Source organism: Chiloscyllium plagiosum, chromosome 1, assembly GCF_004010195.1.
Source record: "Chiloscyllium plagiosum isolate BGI_BamShark_2017 chromosome 1, ASM401019v2, whole genome shotgun sequence".
Classification (NCBI taxonomy): domain Eukaryota; kingdom Metazoa; phylum Chordata; class Chondrichthyes; order Orectolobiformes; family Hemiscylliidae; genus Chiloscyllium; species Chiloscyllium plagiosum.
The window spans coordinates 52,548,274-52,560,696 of record NC_057710.1 but is presented as its reverse complement, the minus strand read 5'-3'; positions in this window follow the sequence as shown (position 1 = coordinate 52,560,696).

Below are 12,423 nucleotides of genomic sequence, written 5' to 3'. Positions count from 1 at the left end.
CAGTCCTACCATCACAGGAACCAGTCTGGTAAACCTTTGCAGCGCTCCCTCTGTAGCAAGAACATCCTTCTTCAGATATGATTTGGAGATGCCGGTGTTGGACTGGGGTGTACAAAGTTAAAAATCAAACAACACCAGGTTATAGTCCAACAGGTTTAATTGGAAGCACACTAGCTTTCAGAGCGACGCTCCTTCAATCACCTGATGAAGGTGTGTCGCTCCGAAAGCTAGTGTGCTTCCAATTAAACCTGTTGGACTATAACCTGGTGTTGTGTGATTTTTAACCATCTTCAGATAAGAAGAGTAAAACTGGACATCATATTTCACACCTTAGTATTAACCCTTTCAGAAGCTTCTATTAGACGTTATGACGTCTTTGAAATGTCTGCATCAGGATATATGGTTTACTTGCCAACACCAATGTTATCTCTCTTTAAAGCCAGTAGTAACCTCACCATAGCTGCTTCCTGGCCAGATTTGAAGATCCCCATCCAGTCATGTTAGCTGTTTGATGTTTTCCACACGCATAGAGCCCTTTCAAATTAATGAATAGCGCTTGGCACTGAGGCTATGGGTTGCATGGTAATGACTGCCCTTTCCTTCTGAAGGAGAAGGAACATTCATGGAAGGGGTTTGCTTGGGAGAGAAATGAGAAATGTCTTTTAAATGTGGCATAATTGAATTGGTGACACAGCAAGGGAGAAATCTAGAGCAGAGAACATTTCACCTTGTCATTGATTTCTAGTGGGAAATTCTGTAAAGGCTTTAGCAAATCAATTCTAGTTGTGAGTGCTGTGTGCTTATGTCAGTTTGGATCAAATTGATTGACTGAAGTACAGCTGGCTCAGTGATCTGGAAATGCTGAGCTAGTAACTATTTAGTACTTATTACAAGACAAGGAAAAATAATGTCTACGAGCAATAACTATAAAACACAATTCTTTATTTCCTCTAGAATGGCTTTACTGGGACTTTTATTCTCATAGACAACCATTCCCAAAAAACTTCTATAGTAAGCTTTTGGAATCCAACTGCTCCCTGCTTTCTAAAGGGCAGGTGAAGGAATGGAGCACTATGAAAAAATACACCCTAGAGGCTCTGCTTGGAGGATACTACACTCTTATAGAATTTACTAGTTTGTAATCTCTTTTAACTCACTCTCAGAGTGGCATTAGTAATTATTTATGGTTATGAAATGCTTCGAGATAGCTTTGGCCACAAACCACAAGTATTACTAATAGCAACCAGGAGAGATGTCTTTCATAGATTTATTGTATTTGTGGCTGTCCATTTATACAATTTACCACAGCCAGACAGTGTACTGCACTCCACTACAAGCTGTTTTGAACAACATGCCAGAGGATGAATACTTAGATACACTAAAATAGATACAATGGAAATTTGTTCAATCAAGCTTAATGATTGAAGACATGTTAAATAGATAATGTATCAATTAATTTGTAGGGTAGGGTGCACTTTAATGAAGGCATCTATTAATTGCTTACCGTACAATAACGGAAATTTGCCAAAATATATAATTGGATTTCCTACGTGTTACTTCTGTGATGAAATATACTGTTTTGTCAGTTCTACAAGAACGGAAGTGGATCATTCTGAAAATGGACATGGATTGAGATGCGCAATTAACTGCTCGAGCACCGCCCCCACCCCCACCACACACACCTATTTATTCTGAAGCATGTAACACACAAATGTCACACTCCTGACTCTTCACCATGAATGTAGGGCAAAGCCAGCACAAAAATGATTGTCAATATGGGACTCAATTTCATCTGATTCTTAGAGCCATTAAAGTTGGCCTATTGCTTTACGTCAGCCTGTACCTTTCAAAGAGGAGGCTCATTCTGCCTGAAGCATGTGCATAGAATGGCAGAGTAGAAGGAAAGGTGCATAATGCTTAAAGACGAGAGAAATGGCCACAGTATTCTTAAAAAAGACAGGCACTGGCGACTTTAGCACAGGTTGGGTACAGGACCAGACTGATCTCCATTTATTGGGGCCCAAAGGATCTCCAGACAGATGTCACCAAGTCCATGGGAGTAGATAGCTGTTACGATCACTGCCAACAGACCCGGATAGAGTACCTCAAGAAATTCCATGACCACACAGGAATGGTCAAGTTCTTAACAAGGAGCAGGAATAGCTTTTTGAACCTGTTCCACTATTCTATATGATCATGGCTGATCATCCAACTCAGTACACTGTTCTAACTTTCTCCCCACACACTTTGATCCTTTTAGCCATAAGAACAAATAGTTTCAAATGCTGTATCCTTTCAAAGGTTCCACTTTGTGTGAAAGTGTGGTTCTTGTTATGTATATGTCTCTGTATAGATTGCACACTGGAATCAGAAGTTGAGTGGTCACAGGAAAATCTTTACAGACTCCTTATGATTTGATGCAGTGCTATTGTTAAAATGGGTCATCAAAGAAAGAATGAATTGTGACTAATGCCAGGATACCAGGCCTGTATGACATCCTGAGTAAGAACACAGATCATTTGGATATTGAGGGATTCCAGTTTCAATGCATCTTTGAATGTTTAGGCAGTGCCTACATAGTGAAGTGCGGTTTGCAAAGGGATCCCATCATTATGGAGAAGCTAGCTATGCTGACACAGCTCTTTACTTCTTCCACCTGGCAAGAGAGAATGAAATGTATTTCATCTCTCTTTACTTACGGAACCTCCGAGAATTTCCTTCTGCAACAGTGGATGGAGAGGGAAAAGATATTGCAAATCTCACCAGCTCCAGCCTAGAGAAAGCTTGTCGTTATCAAGTTGACTATCACAGCTTCTTGACAAGGCTCTGCCATTCCAGGTGGCTGATTTCAGTGAAGACCCCCTTGATAAGTTGGAAACATCTGCTACACTGTTCTTTACTCAAGAGGTGAAAGAATTTTTCCCCGAAGATGAGTGAAAAAGGCTGCCCACTGACAAGTTGTCGCCCTTTGTTCCTTCTCCTTGTAACTTGTCCTCCTCAACGTCATCTTTGCTCACCGTCTCTGTCACACTGCAGGTTGAGGGGTATAAAAATCTGCTGCAGCCCACAACTGGGAGCAAGGTGTCTAACAGGAATCCTGATAGCAGAACCACAAATAACAGAAGAACCAGGTACCCCAGCATCCCCTGTAGACTTCAGCAACATTAAATATTAGTACGAACAAGCAAACATTTCTGCCAACTTAATAGTAGCCAATAGGAATTAATCAGCAACTAACCAGATACCAGCTAATGATGCTCAATAATAGGAATGCAGATTCAGCTGTACAAGATTAAGAGACAATGTTAGTTAGAGGTTGTTGGAGTGTTCAGGTTGACAAGTGTTACACACTGACTAATTTTATGATCTGCTCGTGCTGCATAATTCTGGCCTTTGCTTCCAGCACTCAAAGGTGCCACTGATGGGAGCTGCATCACGAAGTGCAGGTGTCATTTGGCAACTTAAGCAGCACACATTGCATTGATAATCCAAATGCTACACAATCTAGCTTTGCAGTAAAATTATATGACAAATGTCAAATTATAAGATCTTGAACCTTAATTCTGAACATTCACAGACATTAGAACATAATGGAAGTGCAGATATTTAGGGATTGATTATAATAGTGACAGTACCACACCTTATCTGCAGAACAGTATAAAGTGCATTGCCAGGTATTATATTCCAGTCAATATACCTGTTTTGGTGATTTATACAATAACATAGTGTATTACATGACCCATCATGTACCAGCCAAATTTACATCTTAAAAAAAGTATTTTCTTTATGAGAAGTGTGTCATTTGAAGTCTCATAAAACATTTGGTGATGAGTGTTGGAGGAATCCAACCTGGAAATGTTAGTGTTTATTTTTCAGCTGTTACATTGCTGCTCATTCATAGTGTTCATTATGGGTAACATTGTGTTAATAGGGCCAGGTTGTGTTCTATAGATGTAGTTATATAATTAGGCAAATTTTCCACAGAACTCTGGCCTTGGAATAGAGCCTTTCTATTCTTACATGTGAGCCAAAGTTCTTTCGGAAAATCTTACAGCATGACTACTAAGCACAAGCTGGCTGCAATGATGTCAGGCTTCCAGAATGCAGTAAATGAAGTAGCACCAGTGACAAAAATCAATGATACAGGATAAATGTGCTGGACTCTTTATATAATCTTGTTCAAGAGCAAACAACATTTTAAATACAAAGAATGCACTAACGCACTTTTAAATCTATTTATTTGATTTGCATGTTAATAGCTTCCAGATGTTTTCTGCCCATGAAGAGAAAGAGGAGAAATAGGTAAATAAAGAAAAACAAAACTTAAAAAAGTTAAAATTGTAGGAAAACAAAAGGGATAAAAAAATGTATACAAAACCTCTACAGTTCTGATCTATGATAGGCAATTATCAATGGGCCTTGTTTAATGTTAATACATATCCTTAATATTCGTAGTTTTCAGTAAATTGGTTCATATTTAATTCATATAGAATCATGCAGTACAAAGGAGACTCTTCAGTCCATCGAGTCTGTCCCAAGAATGTACTGTAACGCACACTAGTCCCACTTTCCTGCACTAGGTCCATAGCCGTGAAGCAACAAGTGTTGCAGAAAGATTGTTAGAATTATGCATTTAACTCCTTGCACCTATTGTCATGGAGTTTATGCAACTCTGTTACTCTTTTGATGAGTAACTCTGGTGAAAGACGATCCCTAATTTTCTGCAGTAATCAAGCAAAGTAGAATTTCAATTAAAAACTGCCACACTCCAACAAAAACAGTTCATAATGCATTACATGGAATAATAATAATTCCACCTTATAAAATAGCTTGTTGTCCAATGATCAATATTATGAAAGATTTGTTATTGTCTTTATTTTAGATGAATTCTTACTGACAAACTTTGCTGAAGAATATTTTCAAACTCCGGTAACAATTGTGTAGAAAGCAGTCAAACTTTTAACTTGAAACAATAAGTTGACATGAAAGCATATGGATAATAAACAAATGTCAATTTCATTTGAACAACATTGATTTGAAATGTACTTGTTTGTTGATTCTATTATTGGTTATTGTGGTTGAGCTGCAGTGATCATTAATATTTTAATCATTCAAATTGCTGTGTTTATGTGATATTATTCACCTTGTGCCTACCAGCATGCCCACACTGTGCATGCCTTACCCTGCGCTGACTGTACTGTATTGGCAGGCTGTGCCAGTCCTCAGTCATTTGTCTCCAGAGAGGCAGGTCCAGGGGCAAGGACTGCGATGGAAGGAACAAGTGTGCCCAGCAGCCAGGAATCTGGGCAAGTGAGGACCAGTGTTGGCAGGTCAGGTCACTGGAGGTGAAGGATAGGTCACCTCCACAATCTCCTTAGTGAAGATTGTTAGGAACCTGTGTGTGACTTCTCCTCTGGCTGAGTGTCTTGTGATGCCAGTCTGTGTCTTTGTAAGGAGGGGCACCTGAGCTACACTCAGAACTCACCTTCTGACTCTCGCCTGGCTTTGGGCCTGAGGACAAAATGTTGGTGTGGTGGCGTGCAGGTTTTGTTGACTCTCCAGCTGCCCTGGAGAGTGCTGAGTCTTAGCGAGATTTGAGAAGATTTATAGCTCAGGTTGAGGTTCTGGATGTAGGTATGCTCGCTGAGCTGGAAGGTTCATTTCCAGATGTTTCATCACCCTACTGGGTAACATCTTCTGTGGGTCTTCGGGCGAAGCACTGCTGTTGATTTCTGCTTTCTATTCATGTGTTTGGGTTTCTTTGGATTGGTGATGTCATTTCAGGACATTACATCACCACTGGAAATGGCATCACCAACCCAAAGAAACCCAAACATATAAATAGAAAGCAGAAATCATCAGCAATGCTTTGCCCAGAGGCCCACTGAAGCTGTTATCTAGTAGGGTGATGAAACATCTGGAAATGAACCTTCCAGCTCAGTGAGCAAACCTACATCCAGTGCTGAGGCTGTCCCTTCATGGCAATTGCCAACCTGTCCATGGAGGCAGACGCCAGACAGACATGAGACTGGCTACACTGCTGTAGAGTCTGAGCAAAGATAGGCAGTGAATCGATGAATTGGCACAATCACGCTAGATTCTCAGCAATGAGGGCTAGTAAGTCCTGAGTGCCTGCCTGCCTACCACTGCTGCTCCTCCCCATGTATCTGCATGATTTTCCTCATTGCCAGGATCACAGGCTTATCTCCTGGCAGAAGCTCAGCAAGTGCCTGATCCTTCTCCTGCTAGTGGTCTGGGGAGTTTCTCCTTCACCTAAGTGTGGAACTGAAGGTGTGTGAACCTCAGGGAGCCCAGTGATATGTCATTGTCCATGCTGCGATGCAAATGATTGTCCCTCCAATGTTTCCCCTTAACGATGCATGGAGGTTGAGGAACATGCCTGAGGGAGATGGGTTTTTCCTTCAAAAGAAGGGTTTACCTGTAGGAGGTGGTGCAGCCACTGGTTAGTTTTGGTAAATGTGACCACTGTTGGAATGATCAATGTTCCTTACTCAGCTCTATGAATGCACCAGGCCTATTGGAGCATCAGTTACAATGTCTGGAACTCTGCTCACTAATCTTTGCTCAGGTATTGGATTAGATATCACTGCACAAAGGCTTCACAAACACTACATCTACACCATGTTATATTCTTTTTTTATATACATTATTTGGACATTTTTGATGCCTGAAACAATAGCCTATTCTAAATGTGCTAAAAAGTGATGATTGATTCTTTCTCTACAAGTGCTGCAGTTCTCACGATAATATTTTTACAATGATGTTAAGCAGTGAGTTAGAATCCTCTAATGACAATGGACCAATAGTGATACATTCCCAAGTTAGGATGATGTGTATCTTGGCGAAGCAGTTGGAAACTGCTTATACCATACACAGACATGCCTCTTGGAGATAGCATTTCTAACAAGGAAGATACTTTAACAGCAATTTTGTTGGGTTGTAAAACTGATTCAGGGCACAGTTATACAGGAGATGGTCATTGAATCCGGTGGAGGGTTTCTCTTTGACCACCATTATCTTCAACACCTGGAAACTTAATGCCAGAGTCGAATGGTGTTTTGATGTTAATCTCACTACTTGTTTGTATTTGACATCTTAGATTAAGTTCTGCTTCAAAACTGTGATGAGAGCTAGAGCCAAGTGGTTCTGACAAAGCCTGAACCATCTTCATAGTGAAGTTATTGGTGAGTAACTGTCATTTGGTAACACTCTTTCATGATGCCTTGTTTTACCGATGACTGAAAAAAGGTTGCGGTATTTAGTCAAAATGGACTTCTTCTTGCAGGATGGAACAGGTTCAAGGGGATGAATGGCCTACTCTAGCTTCCAATTCATATGTTCATTTGGTAGTTTGATGTGAGTATTGTAGCTGCAATAGTCTTGCCAGAGAAGTGGCTAGCTTTGAAGGGCATTTCTTCACTACTCTCAGGGTCATTTCTGTGTCCTAAGAACGCATCCACTTCAGGCAGTGAACCAAATCTGCTGGATGGAAATTTCAGAAGAGGTTAAATAGAGAAATCCAGGCAACCTTTTTTTTGCTCAAGATGCTTGCAAAAGTAGAAGTATGATTTATATAGCACAATTTCAGGCAGCAGTATAACTGCTGATTCGATTCAGTCCACATGATATCCAGAAACTGTTGGACGCAATGAATACTGCAAAGGCTGTGGGCCCTGACAACATTCTGACAATACTGCTAAAGACTTGTGCTTCTGAACTTCCGTCTCTCCTAGCCAAGCTGTTCCAGTCCGGTTACAACACTGACACCTGACAATGTGGAAAATTAGAGCTGAAAATGTGTTGCTGGAAAAGCACAGCAGGTCAGGCAGCATCCAAGGAACANNNTGGATGCTGCCTGACCTGCTGCGCTTTTCCAGCAACACATTTTCAGCTCTGATCTCCAGCATCTGCAGCCCTCACTTTCTCTCTATGTGGAAAATTACCCAGATATATCTAATATCTAAAAAAATCAGGCAGTCATCAGTCTATTCTCAATCATCAGTGAAGTGATGGATGGTGTTATCAACAGTGCTACCAAGCAGCACCTACTCAACAATAACCTGCTCAGTGACACCCAGTTTGGGTTCCACCAGAGTCACTCAGTTCCTGACCTCACTACAGCCTTGGTTCATTCATGGACAAAAGAGTTGAATTCTGGAGATGAGATGAGAGTGACAGTCCTTGACTTCAAGGCTGCATTTGACTAAGTGTGGCATCAAGGAGCCCTGGCAAAACTGGAATCAATGGGAATTGGGGGCGAACTCTCTGCTGGTTGGAGTCATGCTGGCATAGAGGAAATGACCATGGCTGCTGGAGTCATCTGTGCAAGAGTTCCTAAGGGTAATGTCCTCGGCCCAACCATCTTCAGCTGCTTCAACAATGATCTTCTCTCCATTATAAGGTCGGAAGTGGGGATGTTTGCCAATGATTGCACCATTCGTGATTCCTCAGATAATGAAACTATTTAATGTTCAAATGTGGCAAAATCTGGATAATATCCAGGCTTGGGCTGAAAAGTGGCTAGCAATATTCATGCCACACAAATAAGTTCAATAAGCATCACCAATAAAGGACAATCTAACCAGTGCCCTTAGCATTCAATGGTGTTACCATCGCTGAATCCTCCACTATCAGTATCCTGGAGGTGACCATTGAACCTCAACTGGACTTGCCACATAAACACAGTGACTAAGAGAGCAGGTTAGAGGCTAGGAATACTGTGGCAAGTAACTCACCTCCTAAATCCCCAAAGGCTGTCCACCATCTACAAGGCACAAGTCAGGAGTAAGATGGAATAATCTCCACTTGCCTGGATGAGTGTAGCTCCAACAACTTTCAAGAAGCTTGACAACATCCAGGACAAAGTTGCTTGATTGGCATTATATCCACAAGCATCCCTGCACCACTGATGCTCAGGAGGAATAGTGTGTTCAATCTACAAGATAAACGGCAGAAATTCAGTCAGCACCTTCCTAACCCACAACCACTTCCATCTGGAAGGACAAAGGCTGTAGATACATAGGAACACCACCACCTGAAAATTCCCCTCCAAGCCACTCGCCATCCTGACTTTGAGATATATTGCCATTCCTTCACTGTGGCTTGATCAAAATCCTGGAATTCCACCCCTAATGACATTGTGGGTCAACCCACAGCAGGTGGACTGCAGCAGTTCAAGAAGGCTGCTCACCACCACCTTCTCAAGGGCAACTCGGGACAGACAATAAATGCTAGCCAGCCAGCAATGTTCACATCCCCCAGATAGAATAAAAAATGACTGAATTGTTAACTACATTGAGAAGAAGGCTTTCCATTTTTTCTGTGATTGAAATTTCAATTTTACATTTGTTGTGCATTGGCTTTCAAATACTAATGCTATAACTTTGTGAAATCCAGAGTAGATGTGAAATATTATTCATATTAACTGAAGTTCAACTGATTATGCATTAAAATTCTTAATTAAACATCAATTGCTCCCTTTCAATGTTATATATACTCTAGCCATACTAACAGGAATATAGCTAATCATGCATTCAAATTATAATTAAACCATGATTGCTCTCTTCTTTTATATGCTGTCACATTTTTACTGCTTTTATCTGCTATATGTTGACATAAATGAAAAAATACTTTAGAGAAAATGAATTAATTAAATGAAAAATAAGAGTATAAACATCATTGAGCTACTCCTTCGCTGTTATGTTAATCCCCAAAACCATTCTTTCCTTAATACAAAGAAGGGATATTGAATAACCAGATAAAAAAGAACTGGCAGGAATTCATGGAACATTTCCATTCTGCAGGTACTGTACAGTGACATGGAACAGTAATTTAAGTAACAGGCATTAGCCTAATACAACCCTTCCAAGAAAAATGGAAAAATACATGATTTTCTTTCTTAAAGACATGCTCCATAAATGAGATACTTTGTGAGAAGAGTTATTCATTAAGTGTTGATGGTAGATCACTTACATTTGAATTTTATGGCTTAATAAAAGAAGCTTTTGCAATGACATGTTAAAGAAGATAATCATGATGTCAATGCCTGGTAGACTGTTTTTCAACCCCAGGGCAAGACACCACACTGGGTTAGCACAAGGAAAATTTTCTGCATTGTCTTACAATGATAAATCTCTCCTAATTAATTCCAGTTCTGCTGCACCATGCTGGTCAGATCTTAATATATTAGTAATGTTATCCAAGGACATCACAGTTAACCATTACACCCTTCTTCCTTGTTGGTTTGTTAAGTGAAAGCTATTTATTTATACAAAATAAAAACAAGGTCATTCTCTATTTGGACACTGTGCTTAGAGGCAAATTGACAAGATGAGAAATAAGAAACCTTGACAAATGCAACAAAGTAACATATAGTATTAATCAAGAGTGCAATATATATTCATGAAAAAATCTAATATAGAAAGTCAATTGCTAAATAAGTGTTGGCAACATTTGGTATGAATTTATTGAATGTACTGAGGGCCTGATATCAAGGAAGTAATAAAATACGACCACTGCTGTATTGGATTGTAGTTGGAGGGCACATTGGAACTGGTATTTTTCTTTTTAACTCTATGTTAAAAACAGAAGTAGCAAAATTCTTAAAGATGGTCATTTAATAACTCACAATTAATAACATACACTGGACTTCCTCCAAAAGGCCCCAGCATCATAGATGCCAGTCTTCAGCCAATTCAGTTCACACCCATGTGATATCAGGAGATGGCTGAAGGCACCAGATATTAAAAAGGCAATGGGCCCTGACAATATTTCACCAATGGTACAGAAAATATGTGCTGCAGAACTTGGCACACCCCAAGCCAAGCTGCTCCAATATAGCAACAACCTTTGCATCAATGTGGAGAATTGACCAAGTATGTCCTGTACACAAAAAGCAAGACAAATCCAACTCAACTAATTATCATTAGTTTACTCTCGATCATCAATAAGCTGGTAGAAGGTATCATCAACTGTACTATCAAATAGCATTTGTTTAACCATAATCTGCTCACTGACGCTCAGTTTAGGTTCCATCAGGGTCACTCAGCTACTGACATCATTATAGTCTTGGTTCAAACATGGACAGAATAACTTAACCTGAGAGGTGAGGTGAAAGTGACTACCCTTGATATTAATGCAACATCAATGCCACTAATAGGGCATCAAACATCCCTCGCAAAAGTGGAATCAATGTGAATTAAAGGGAAAACTTTCTATTATTTGAAGTCAAACTAAACACAGAAGAAGCTGGTTGTAGTTGTTGAAAGTCAGCTCCATGACATCACTGCCAGGGTTATTTTGAAATTTGAAGATGTTTGATTGCAGTCTTCTTTTGAATATTAAAAACATCTTTGAAAAGCATGCATTGTTCTAAACAGCTCATGTGACTGTTAGTGAAAAATGATATATTTTGTTCAGCTTTTAATCTTGCGCTCATTTGGACATTTCGCAAAAAATCAAAAATAAAAAGGAAAATAATATTTATACTGTATAAAAATTGAGTACTGATTGTTTGGCAAGTAGAAGCTGATTTCAAGAGGCATTGCCAAGGAAAATGCACCAGTTAATAATGACTGGTAGATAACTGCCATTTTGGCACCTTAAGAATTATCAACATTTGGAGGAAATGATGGCAAAGAAATCATATTAAAAAACAATGGAGTATTTTGATGATAGATTTTCACTTTTTGAATCCTCAGCGCAACATCATGCATCAGTAGATTGCAGAGAAGTATAATTTTTTTTAGATTAGATTCCCTACAGTGTGGAAACAGGCCCTTTAGCCCAACAAGTCCACACCGACTCTCTGAAGAGTAACCCACCCCGACTAATGCACCTAGCAGCTATGGACAATTTTGCACGGCCAATTCACTTTACCTGCACATCTTTGGAATGTGGGAGGAAACCGGAGCACCCGGAGGAAACCCACGCAGACACGGGGAGAATGTGGAAACTCCACACAGTCACCCAAGGCTGGAATTGAACCAGGGACCCTGGTGCTGTGAGGCAGCAGTACTAACCACTGAGCCACTGTGTCACAAAGAAGCATAAAAGGAAGGTTACTTTTAATTGAGAGCACACAAGCTAAATTAAGTTGAAAGAAACACATTGGGAAAAAACAGATTTAAAATCCAACTGAAGAAGTAAGTCAAAAATGTGGTATTATTCTTGATGCAAACACACACTATGAATGAAAATTAAAAGAAAGCACATAAACATTTACAACTAAGATGAAAGAATTATAAACAAATATCTTTGTTATTGAATATGGACTAGTCCACCGACTCTAAGCAGTCCAGTCAAAGCCCTTCAGTTTCTTCAGAACAACACTGCATGACTTTCTGTCTTGGGTCCTTCTCCTTCAATTTCTGCTGTAAGCTGGGGAGAGGAGCACAGCATTGT